Source organism: Rhinopithecus roxellana, chromosome 16 (genome assembly GCF_007565055.1).
Source record: "Rhinopithecus roxellana isolate Shanxi Qingling chromosome 16, ASM756505v1, whole genome shotgun sequence".
Classification (NCBI taxonomy): Eukaryota; Metazoa; Chordata; class Mammalia; order Primates; family Cercopithecidae; genus Rhinopithecus; species Rhinopithecus roxellana.
In genome coordinates this window covers 85,656,475-85,669,513 of record NC_044564.1, presented here as the reverse complement: position 1 = coordinate 85,669,513, position 13,039 = coordinate 85,656,475, and the positions used below count along the sequence as shown (strand labels likewise).

Below are 13,039 nucleotides of genomic sequence, written 5' to 3'. Positions count from 1 at the left end.
TCCAGGCTGGTGATTTTTTTCTTAAGTGTCATAAAGATTTTGCAATCAGGAATAGTAGGCTACCGCGGCAACTCCACATGCCCTAGCAAGCCAAGCTGCTCGCGCCCTCCTACAGCGGCGGCAGCTCCGCGCCTGCGCAGATCTCCCTCGGGCGGTCCCGCCCTCTCATCCGAAGGGGGCGGGCTTAGCGGAAGGCGGGCCAGGCCGAATGCGGCCCCGGGCGCGTGTCGATGACGTCACCCGGCGCGTGCCCGGGTAGCCCGTAGTAACCCCGAGTCTGCGGAAGTGGTGACCCGTGGGACGCGGCTGAGACAGGTAACCTGTTCGCTCCCTGTTGGGTCCTTGCCTTCCTCTCCTCCGGCGTCGGGATGGCGGCAGGGACAGCACCATTCCGTTCTGAAGGCGACGGGGAACCCTCCCTTACCCTCACTTTTGCTCGACCAGCGAGGATCCGCATCCCCTCCTCAGTTCTCCCAGACTCCTGGGGCTGAAACCCATCCTGGGGACTGGGCGGAGCGGTCACATCTCACCACCTCAGCTGTAGAGGTGGCCACGGGCTCTGGCTGTCTTCTCCCCTGCGGCACAGACCGTTCTCAGCCTCTGGGTGCCTCCTCCTTCGTCTCTTCCCTCCAGGCCCTCGGTCACCTGCCGGTCTCGGCTTCCAGCCCCACAGGGCTCATCTCCAGTCTTAAGCTGGCAGAACAGTTTCCAATTCGATTCATTTCCACTTGCAGTGAAACCCATCCGCTTCTTCTTCCCCCGGAGTATCTTTACTGAGAGCACCAAATTTTGAGTTTTGGTGTCCTATAGAACATTCATCCTGTTAGTCTGGAGTTTTGTTCATTAACGCATGCGTGGGCGGGGAGGAGGTGGCACAGTAATGTGATTATCTATTGTGACAATAAAAGATCCACTTAGGATCCAATCCGCTGTTGAGATGCATGGAACAGTTAATAGCATTGCATAAAATGCCTCTTGTACCTGGATTTCTTTTGGGTTTTCGTGCAATGATGACAATTAGCCTTGCGAAGGTAGCCCTCAAAAGAAGTAACGTAACCCCTTTGGGAGGCCGAGGCGGGCGGATCACGAGGTCAGGAGATCGAGACCATCCTGGCTAACACGGTGAAACCCCGTCTTTACTAAAAATACAAAAAATTAGCCGGGCGTGGTGGCGGCGCCTGTAGTCCCAGCTACTTGGGAGGCTGAGGCAGGAGAATGGCGTGAACCCGGGAGGCGGAGGTTGCAGTGAGCCAAGGTGGAGCCACTGCACTCCAGCCAGGGTGACAGAGCGAGACTGCAAACAAACAAACAAAAAAGCCTTGGAGTTTTAATGTGATTCTCATACAGATTTTTCATGAATCTGAATCTGGTCTATTTGATAGGGTGTGAGACGTAGCTTCTACCAAGGAATTTCCTATGATAGGCAGTAAATTCCCTATTGGTGTTTAATAATGGTGTTTTATTACCTTATTCACATACTTAAATATGAAGGTTTCTAAGAAAAAGATACTACCTCAAGAAAGAGTGATGACCAGGATTGCATACGGACCTGATTTGTTTTGGTGTTTAGGATCTGGCACATCAAAAGAGAAATGGGTTGTTCTCTCCAGACCACGAAAATGGACATTAATACTAAATACAGAATATAAACCCAAAAGCATGACAGAAGACTATGTTTTATCAAAGAACTTAACACTTTAAAGAGCAGCAGCATTGCATTCTGGCAGTTGCTCTCTAGTGGCAGATAGCACAGAACTGTCTGTGTGCTGTCTGCAGCAGTCTCTGTGCTGTCTGCAATCTTGGCCAAATCAAGATCCTTCAGTGGTTATGTTTGAGCAAGTGGATGCCCAAGGACTTTGACTATTAGTTTATAACAAATCTTTTTGTTTTGGAACATGGCATAACATCTTTCCTAATAAGAGAGTATTTCAGGTTCTAGAAATATCATGGTTACTGTATATACTGTTTAGTCATTTTCTTTTTTTTTTTTTTTTCCGAGACAATGTCTTACTCTGTTGGCCAGGCTGGAGTGCGGTGGCAGGATCACAACTCAGTGCAGGCTTCACTCCTGCTTCAGCCTCCTGGGTGTCTGGGACTATGAGTGTGCACCACCACGCTCAGCTAATGTTTTGTGTTTTCTGTAGAGATGACGGTTCACCGTGTTGCTCAGGCTGATCTTGAACTCCTGGGCTCCAGTGATCCACCTGCCTTGACCTTCAAAGTGTAGGGATTACAAGTGTGGGCCACTGCATCTGGCCTAGTCATTTTCTTATAATGGTTTTTGAAATTCATATTTTTTACACCACATGGCGAATCGTAATGTTATGCAGTATTTGCAACATTTAACCAGCTTATGGCAAGCACTTTAAACATGTCCTTAGATTCCTTCTGTACTGGTGTAGTTCTGTATTTGTTCTCCAGGTTTACACTTCTTTCTTCGGCGTATATATCTTAGCCTTTATAAAAAATGGAATCTCAAAGGAAAATAAACTGTTGAACCTTACCTTTAAAACTTCCTAATTCATTTCGATATGACCTACAATGAAGTGTCAGTTGCCTGTTTACATTTAAAAGATGATTGTGCTCCCGAAGATCTAAAGATATTTAAGCTATAACAACTGCATTTTCTGACCTTAATCCCAAATGCTTTTCAATTTCCAGGAATTTGTTGAAATCTTTTGTCTTGGCAAGGATGAACTGAATACATGTTCAGTTTACCATGTAGAATCTGGTGCTGGGAGCGTATTTTAAACCTTGATGAGGTGGATTCAAAACCATTTAGAGAGAATTTGTACATTTGCAGTGTATAAATTCTGGATCTACCTCTGAATGGAGAAATCTGTGTTCTATATTTATTTCCATAAAGAACTAGATGTAAATATTGAGATCTGAATGCTTCTTATTTATTTATTTTTATTGATTGATTTATTTGCTGGCCTTGGCAATCCTCTGAGTTTATACTTGGCCTTGTTTTGCCCCTAGATACAGTGCTCCCTGCTGAGTTCATCTGCACAGCTGTAGCCCTGTGACATGATCACCAAATAAATCCTAGGGTGGAGGAGCTTGTCTTGCTTTCTGGCTGAAGGAAGCGTAGTTGCCTAAGACAGGAACAGAGGGACCTCTTGCCCTTCCTACAGTTTTCCTATTGTGGGGAGTATAGTTCCTACTGTAGAGAAGGACAGAAAGATGGTCGGTGCAGGGTAGGAAGTGGGGGTTGTAAGGTCAGACAGAGGCCAGGAATTGCAGGAGGGATAAGGAAGCATGCTTATACTTGGAGTTGCCAAGAAAAGGCCTGCTTATCACCCATATACAAGTTTTCAGTAATAAGAATTTCCTCAATATACTTAACAGCAAGAGTCCCACAGGAAGCCCTGCCATAAGTGGCTGGAGAATTTGCCAGATGCAGCCGTTTTTAGCATCACTGAACTCTATAGTGGACTTTAAATAGTACTGGTTGGGAGGAGACCAGAGTTAGATTAAGCCAGTTCTCAAAGTTTGGTCTCTGGACCAGTAGCATTAATATTGGAACTTGTTAGAAATGCAGATTCTTAGAGCTCAGTAGTCTGTGTTTTAACAAGTTCTTCAGGAAGTTCTAAGTGTGCACTCAAATTTGAGAACCACTGGCCTAGCCAATTCAACCTAATTGTAGTGGCAAAGTGAAAATACTGGGAAAGAATGAGTGAAAATTTCATTATGTTAGAATGTCTTTTGATGTTTACGTAGGGATGGCTTTCTCCTATAGAGAATACCGTTTCAAGTTGAAGGACAGAAAAGACTGCTTCAGTTACAGACACCAGTTACGTGCAACATTGTTCTTGTAGGTGGAGAATACCCCCATTCGTGGCTACAATTCACCCTGGAATCTAAATTCTGCCAGATTATAATACAAGAGCGCTCTTCACCTTGCCTCCTTTTTCATTTTAAATATCTATTCCTTGATCGTATTAATATATATGCATTGACCAGTGACATTTTGTTTTCATGGCTTTGTGATGGCAAGAGTTGGTTTAGTAGCACGTTGGTTCAGAGACACTAGATACATGAAAATTATCTTGATATCCTGCAGAAAACGTAGATTATTGGCTGCTATCCTTGCATGTCCAAGAAGCTGCGTTTTTAACAGGCACCGCTCACACCAGCCCACCCCTATCCCCAGCGTTGTTTATTGGACTTGTGGTTCTCAGACTATATTCTGAGAAACACTGTGGTAAATTTCCAAGGAGAGTGATTTTAAAGTAACAGCTTTATTGAGATATAATTCACATGCCATAAAATTCACTCTTTGAAAGGATATGATTTATTGATTTTTAGTATATTTACAGAATTGTGCGACCATCACCCTGTATAATTTTAGGATATGTCCATCATTCCTCAAGAAATCCCTGTACTGAGTGGCAGTGACTCCTCATTCTCTCTTTATCCCAGTCCTTGGCAACTACTTTCTGTCCCTATGGATTTGCCTGTTCTGGACATTTCATGTAAATGTAATCACAGAATATGTGGCCTTTCATATCTTCCTTCTTCCACGTCTCATGGTGTTCTCCAAGTTCATCCAGGTTGTGGCATGCATTGGTACTTCCTTTTTATGGCTGAATAATATTCCACTGGATGGACATTTTGTTGATCCATTCATCAGTTGATGGTCATTTGGTTGTTTTGCTATGTGTATGTTTTTAAAACAATATTAAACTATATCTAGGCCTTTTCAAATAGTCACTGGATAGTTCTGTAGAGTGTTTTAGAGGGATTCCTATAGGAAGTGGGAACTGGATTCAGAGTCCCTTCTGTTCATGGATTTGAGGAGTCTGTATCTGTAATTTCTTTGGGTAGTAAAATATATTCTTATAAGAGCTAGAGCAGCTACTTTTTCTCCATAGCAGAACATTTGATATTGAAAAAGGAAATCTTTTTACATGACTTAAGGACTATATTTCAAAAATAGTTTCTATTAAAAATGGTATTCTTCGGCCGGGCGCAGTGGCTGACCCCTGTAATCCCAGCAGTTTGGGAGGCCGAGGCGGGCGGATCACGAGGTCAGGAGATCGAGACCATCCTGGCGAACACGGTGAAACCCCGTCTCTACTAAAAAATACAAAAAACTAGCTAGGCGAGGTGGTGGGCGCCTGTAGTCCCAGCTACTCGGGAGGCTGAGGCAGGAGAATGGCGTAAACCCGGGAGGCGGAGCTTGCAGTGAGCTGAGATCCGGCCACTGCACTCCAGCCCGGGCGACAGAGCGAGACTCCGTCTCAAAAAAAAAAAAAAAAAAAAAAAAAAAAGACAAAGTCTTGCTCTGCCCTCCGGGCTGGAGTGCAGGTTCAAACTCCTGGGTTCAAGCGATCCTTTGCCTCAGCCTCCTGAGTAGCTGGGAGTACAAGCACATGCCACCATGCCCGATTAATTTTTAAATTTTTCTTTTGTAGAGGTGGGGTCTTGCTATATTGACCAGACAGGTTTCAGACTCCTGACCTCAAGCAGTTCTCCGGCCTTGGCCTCTCAGAGTGCTGGGATTACAGGTGTGAGCCACTGTGCCCAGCCCAATTTTTCATTCTTACGTACCTTTTCACTATCTTTCAATTCTTAGAATATCTAGTCAGGAGTCTGATGTTAAGAATGGTTTCTGGATTGTATTTTGCCTGTTCAGAATATATGGAATGTTAAATGATTGCATCAACGTTAATGCATTATTTTAGCCTTAACAGTGTGTAAATGTGTAAAGTGCTGTTTGATACTATACAATTTTTTTTTTTTTTTTTTTTTTTGAGGCGGAGTCTCGCTCTGTCGCCCGGACTGGAGTGCAGTGGCCAGATCTCAGCTCACTGCAAGCTCCGCCTCATGGGTTCACGCCATTCTCCTGCCTCAGCCTCCCGAGTAGCTGGGACTACAGGTGCCACCACCACGCCCGGCTAGTTTTTTGTATTTTTTAGTAGAGACGGGGTTTCACCGTGTTCGCCAGGATGGTCTCGATCTCGTGACCTCATGATCCGCCCGTCTCGGCCTCCCAAAGTGCTGGGATTACAGGCGTGAGCCACCGCCCCCGGCGGATATTATACAATTTTATATAGCCAAGTTTTATTAGATCAGGATTAAAATATATCTTCCATTTGGTATAATGTGTAAAGTTTAGTCACTTCTTAAAATATAAGACCTGCAATATAGTATAACTTGCCTTGCCAATAAGTGACAAGATGTGGTGTGTTTTTTTGTTTTTGTTTTTTTTTTTTTTGAGACGGAGTCTTGCTCTGTCGCTCAGTCTGGAGTGCAGTGGCCGGATCTCAGCTCACTGCAAGCTCCGCTTCCCGGGTTTACCCCATTCTCCTGCCTCAGCCTCCCGAGTAGCTGGGACTACAGGTGCCGCCACCTTGCCCGGCTAATTTTTTGTATTTTTTAGTAGAGACGGGGTTTCACAGTATTAGCCAGGATGGTCTCGATCTCCTGACCTCGTGATCTGCCCGTCTCGGCCTCCCAAAGTGCTGGGATTACAGGCTTGAGCCACCGCGCCCGGCCAAGATGTGGTGTGTTTAAGAGCGAGGGAGAGGTCTCTGGTTGTGGTGAATATCCGTATTTGGTTGGGGATATAGGGAGTCCCTGGCCTGTTTCACTTTTACCTGTCTGGTTCAGCTTATGGTTCAGCTTATGGTTCAGCTTAGGATGGAATGTACTGCTCTGTGCTTTAAGTGGCCATTTTTGATCTAGGCTTGGACTGGACTTCAGGCACTAGAGTGTAGTGCTGAGAGTTCAGGGTCTGGAGCCAAACCAGTGGAATTTAAATCTCACCTCTGCCATCTCATAACTTTGTGAACCCAGGAAAGTATCGTAACTTCTCTGGGCTTCAATTTACTCATCTGTGAGATGGAGATGACAGTACGTACCTCATTGGGTAGTGAGGATGTAATGCAATAATGTTCTTCATGTACCTAGCCTGCCTCATAGCAAGCAGTCAATAGATGTTTGGTGCTGTTGCTACTTGTTGTTAATACGAGTGTGTGAAGGTCGAGGGCCTTCTCAAAGGTTTCTGAATAGAGGAGTTCTGAATTCACTTAATTCCCAAAGGAGAAAGACTCTAGTTCACCTGGTTTCTTTAAGGCGTTCTAGGTTCCTGCTGCCTGCTCAGGACAATCCCTGGGGAAGTTTTGGGTGAGTGGGGTTCTCCTGGCCTTCCGCTGTCTGAATATGTCCCTGTCTCGTTCCTGGCCTCTGACATGAAGTGTTTGTGTAGTGGGAGTTCTCCGGCGGTTTTCAGAGGAGCATGGTTAAATGTGTCGCTATTCCACAGGAACACTAGAACATCAGAGCACGTGAACAGTTTTGTACCACCTATGCTACAGGAGATATAGAAAAGGACAAGAGAAAAATATTTTAAATTAATGAGAAGGACAAAGTGAACTGTAACTAAATCCCAATGAATAATAAAACTACATTCAGTTTTGTACGATTGAAGTATCTATTCAGAAAGTGTCTATTAAGCATGAATTCATACCGGTCAGTCTAGGAGCAAGAATGCCAGGAAACCTCCTGGGCCGCTCATGACCGAAACTGCATCTCAAGTCCAGGTCAGGTTCTTCCTGCTGTCCTCCCGAAGGCAGCTTGCAGGGCTCATCTTGGCTTCCTCTCTTTTCAGAGCTGCCTCCACCCACCCATCTCCTGGAATTCTGTATTTCCCAAGGCTGGCTGCAGCGTGGCCACACTTTGCTTAGCTCCCAACTTTCCCTGTTGTCCTGGTGGTTGTCTTCAGATCCTTTTGGGGTTAAGGATTTTCCTACTGATCCTTACGGAAAAATGAAGGGCAATTTAAAGATTTGGTTAAAGATTAGGGCAGTTTAAAGATTTGGAGTGTTGGCTGGATGCGGTGGCTCACGCCTGTAATCCCAGCACTTTGGGAGGCCGAGGCGGGCAGAGCACCTGAGATCAGGAGTCTGAGACCAGCCTGATCAACATGGTGAAACCCCATCTCTACTAAAAATACAAAAATTAGCTGGGTATGGTGGCGGGCACCTGTAATCCCAGCTACTGGGGAGGCTGAGGCAGGAGAATCCCTTGAACCCGGGAGGTAGAGGTTGCAGTGAGTCAAGATCGCGCCATTGCACTTCAGCCTGGGGGACTAGAGCGAGACTTCAAAAAAAAAAAAAAATTTGGAGTGTTTACAATTGTAGTTACCAGTCCGGTGCTAAATAATAGCCACTAAGATTCAACTGGAAGCCAAACTGGGCATCTATCCTTGTTAGGCCAGGCGTGAAGTTCACCAGACCTATTCTGTTGGATGGACTGTTGCTCTGCTCCCTGAAAACTCTCCTTTCTACCACTAGTGGAGACTGAGGAAATCAGGAAAGAACCACGAGAGCCCTCCCCATCTTGAGGGGGGAGTGTGCATTGCCAAGGACCTCTAGATAGGTTGATGCCTTATTTTAAAAGGTACCTCAGATTTGTTTTCATCAGGTATGGCAAGACGACAGACACAGAAACAAGCTGCTTTTGAAAGAAGAGTTTATTATTATAGTTCCCAAGAGGAGGGGGTGCCTCATGCCTCACAGGGCCATATGAGGAAGCGCTGGGATTGGTCAGGAGGCAGAAAGAGTTGGGGGAAGCATGGGCAGGAGTCTTTATTGGGGTTTCTATGGGAAAAGCAAGACAGGCAGGCTAAGCAGATGGATTGGCTAGTTTGAATACTTTTGGAGGGCTCTGGGGGTGGTCCTGGTTGTGTGGCACCTGGCTGTGGGGTGATACAGGACAATATTGCTTGGGCTCTGGGGGTGGTGCTGGTTGTGTGGCACCTGGCTGTGGGGTGATGTAGGACAGTGGCGATATTGCTTGGGCCATGAGAGTTAGATAAGGAGGCGGTTGTGGGCTGTGGATTGGCTGGTTTGCCTGTGAAAGTCTCACAGGCAAGTTCTTTGCTATCTCTTGGAATTAGCCCTGGGAGGAGCAATTTCTCCAGGATTAACAAGGCTCCGAGATGTCAAAACATCATAAAATATAGAAAATAAAAAACATGATTAATGCATAACCCTTCCAGCAGAACTGTGCTTATCACAGAAGTGGTTCTTTTGGGAGCATTTTCTTATTGAGTGATAGAAAGAATGGTCGAGTGGCTCCTTGCACCCCTGGAGTTTACGGTCTAGCTTAGTAAATAAGGCCTGCACACATGAAAGTGACCAGCCATGCACCAGATCACACGCCAGGAAGTTCAGTACAGTATAATGCGAGCTCAGAGAAAAGAGAGATGAGAATGTCCTAGAAGCAGTAGAGGGCGGTGGTTCAGAAGGCTGCGGGGTCCATATCCGCTTCATCAGTTATGCACTGGAACCGTAAGCAAGCTGGATACGCACACTGTGGAACCATAAGCAAGCTGGATACGCACTGTGGAACCGTAAGCAAGCTGGATACGCACTGTGGAACCGTAAGCAAGCTGGATACGCACTGTGGAACCGTAAGCAAGCTGGATACGCACTGTGGAACCGTAAGCAAGCTGGATACGCACTGTGGAACCGTAAGCAAGCTGGATACGCACTGTGGAACCGTAAGCAAGCTGGATACGCACTGTGGAACCGTAAGCAAGCTGGATACGCACTGTGGAACCCTAAGCAAGCTGGATACGCACTGTGGAACCCTAAGCCAGCTGGATACGCACTGTGGAACCGTAAGCCAGCTGGATACGCACTGTGGAACCCTAAGCCAGCTGGATACGCACTGTGGAACCCTAAGCAAGCTGGATACGCACTGTGGAACCCTAAGCCAGCTGGATACGCACTGTGGAACCCTAAGCAAGCTGGATACGCACTGTGGAACCGTAAGCAAGCTGGATACGCACTGTGGAACCCTAAGCAAGCTGGATACGCACTGTGGAACCCTAAGCAAGCTGGATACGCACTGTGGAACCGTAAGCAAGCTGGGTCATCCCTGTGTTTTAGTTTCCTGATTTGTAATATGAGGTTAATAACAGTAGTACCCATAGCAGAGTTACTGTGGAGACTAAATGAGTTAATACATTGAAAGGGCCTAGCACAAAGCCTGGTGCTTAGTAAGAACTCAGTAAGCATCAACTGTTATAGGGCTGTTGAGGAAAGTTTCGCAGAGTGGATAGAATTGATTGTTACCTTAAAGAGGGGGAGGTGGCGGGAGGGGAGAGAGAGAGAGAGAAAATGTTTCTCTATTGGGTCCGGGTGGATGTGGGGTGGCGGCTGGAAACAAGCCTGGCAAATTCAGGTAATAGGAGGTTGGTCTGATAGGATAAGGTTGAAAAAATATGTTGGTGAGAGTTCTGAATGGTAAGGATTTTGCATTTTTTCTTTAAACCATGGAAATTCATTCAGGGCCTTTCCCCCCACCTTTTTTTTTTTTTTTTTTTTTTTTTTTTGAGACAGAGTCTTGCTCTGTTGCCCAGGCTGGAGTGCAGTGGTGTGATCTCAGCTCACTGCAAGCTCCGCCTCCCGGGTTAATGCCATTCTCCTGCCTCAGCCTCCCGAGTAGCTGGTACTACAGGTGCCCGCCACCATGCCCGGTCAATTTTTATATTTTTAGTAGAGACGGGGTTTCACCTTGTTAGCTAGGATGGTCTGGATCTCCTGACCTTGTGATCTCCCGGCCTCGGCCTCCCAGAGTGCTGGGATTACAGGGGTGAGCCACTGTGCCCGGCCTGCCCCCTTCTTTTTTTTTTTGAGACCAAGTCTCACTCTGTTGCCCAGGCTGGAGTGCAGTGGTGTGATCTCGGCTCACTGCAAGCTCCACCTCCTGGGTTCACGCCATTCTCCTGCCTCAGCCTCCCAAGCAGCTGGGACTACAGGTGCCCGCCACCACGCCCAGCTAATTTTTTTGTATTTTTAGTAGAGACAGGGTTTCACCATGTTAGCCAGATGGTCTCGATCTCCTGACCTCGTGATCCGCCCACCTCGGCCTCCCAAAGTGCTGGGATTACAGGCTTGAGCCACCATGCCCGGCCCCACCTTCTTTTTTTAAAAGCAGGGACGACATGACATTAAATTAGTGCTTCAGGAATCTTACTCTTAGTGGTATGGTTCTATAGAGAGGAGAGACTTGGGACAGGTTATCTAAGTCAGAATAGATTAAGTTAGCAGTAATTAAAAACAACTCCAAACTCTTTGTGGCCTAAAAAAAAAAAGGTGCGTTTCTTTGTCATGCTATTCCATCACAGCTGAACTGGGGACTCTGCTCATCATAGTCATTCTGAGATCCAGGCTGATAGAGCAGCCAACATGTCACATTTTGTTTACCTTAAGGGAGGGAGAGAAGAGCACTCTGGAGGGTTATGCTCCAGCGATTAAATGCTAGGCCGGAAGGACACGCATGCTTCCATTTGCAGCTCAGCACTGGAGCAGTCACATGTCAGTAACCAGTTCCAGGCCTTCAAGAAATCTTATATGTTTGTGGGGAGGGGCTGGGTAGAAAGAATGGGAAGTATCCAAAAATAGCACTGACAGCCACACAGGAAGACTTATTTAGAAGGTGGTTGTGTAATAGTTCAAATGGGTGGTCTTCGCTGCTGGGTCACAGTTGTTGCAGTCAATACAGAGAAGGGTTGGGTAAAAGAATTTAAAGCAGTAGAATTTAAACGTTGATCATGGATTGGGTCGAGTGGCAAAGAAGAGAGGAGTCAACCTGAAGCAAAACTTCTGGTGTGTGTTGAGGGGATGGTAGCAGACCAGTGGGGTGCCCTCAAGGCCTCTAGAGCTGTGCTCCTTGATGAGTAGCCCACCAACCAGTGCTTACCCACAGAGTGTAATTGGTTCTCAAGGAAATACGTGCAGAAATAGAGGATACTCTTTTAGAAATGTTTATATTATTTTCTTTTTTTTTTTTTTTTTTTAGACCGAGTCTTGCTCTGTCGCCAGGCTGGAGTGCAGTGGCGTGATCTCGGCACACGGCAACCTCTGCCTCCCGGGTTCAAGTGATTCCCCTGCCTCAGCCTCCCGAGTAGCTGGGATCACAGGCACGCGCCACCGTGCCTGGCTAACTTTTTGTATTTTAGTAGGGACGGGGTTTCACCATGTTGGCCAGGATGGTCTTGATCTCCTGACCATGTGATCCGCCCGCCTCAGCCTCCCAAAATGCTGGGATTATAGGTGTGAGCTGCTGTACGTGGCCACTTTTCTTTATTTATATGCTGTAGTTTGCCCTGATTATATCTATGTTGAATCTAATACAAATTAGGGGCATGTATTTTTGTGTTTTTTTCTTTCTCTTTTTAGTGATCTATTTTTATTATATTTTGTGAAAATATAAGGGGAAAAATAACCACAGATTATTGGAGAAGCATTGCTTTGGAGATAGGAGGCAGGGATGTAGAGATCAGAGCTGGATAGGGAGTTGAGTCCTTTCTGTAAAATGATGAGTTGAGTACCTGAGATGTGAGCAAGAGAAAGACTTCAGAAAGAGAAGAGGTGCCCACGGTTAAGCCTTGGGAAGCACCCAGTGTTCTGGAGACAGGCATGTAAGAAGAGATGCAGGCTGCTCTGTCTGTAGAGTAGCCATTTTTTTATTCCTTTACTTTCTGAATAAACTTGCTTTCATTTTGCAAAAAAGAAGAAGAAGAAGAAGAAGAAGAAGAAGAAGAGATGTGGACGACACAGTGTCCCAGGAATCATCGGAGGTGGTGGGCAGTTAGCAGTATGAGATGCCACAGAGAGTCAAGGAAGATAAGGCCTGAGGTTAAGCTAGACTTGGCAAGAAGTAAGTCATTGTGAATGTTTGAAACTAAACTTGCAGTTAAGTGGTGTGGTCAGATGCCAGATTTCAACAGTTTAAGAAATATGCAGTCATAAAATAGAAAAGGGTATTATAACCTTCTTTTCAGAAAAGTTTGATAGATAAACAAAAGCAACAACCAGCTATTGAGCCCAGCAAGAGAAAGCACATTTTGTTATTGTTTTTTTCCGATAGGAAATCATGAGCAACTCAAAAGGCTTCTATCACCTGGAAGATGGGAAAATCAGCGCGGGAGGAAGGAGATGGCAGTGTTCCATGGCTGGGAATGGAGTGGAGGACAGAGGCCATGGGAGTGGACCCAGGGGTGAGGGCAGGGGTTGGA

General features: G+C 46.0%; 1 protein-coding gene across 6 annotated transcripts in view; it reads left to right on the top strand.

The window, feature by feature from the left end:
- The first annotated feature begins 167 nt into the window (after positions 1-167).
- Positions 168-13,039, top strand: part of AOPEP (aminopeptidase O (putative)) — a 374,597-nt gene continuing 361,725 nt past the window's right edge. For 5 of the 6 annotated variants that reach the window (XM_030919337.1, XM_030919338.1, XM_030919336.1 and 2 more), the window contains exon 1: positions 168-315. The gene's annotated coding sequence lies outside the window, so the exon portion shown is untranslated. The remainder of the gene's footprint in view (positions 316-13,039) is intronic. The other variant, XM_030919340.1, reaches the window with a different exon arrangement.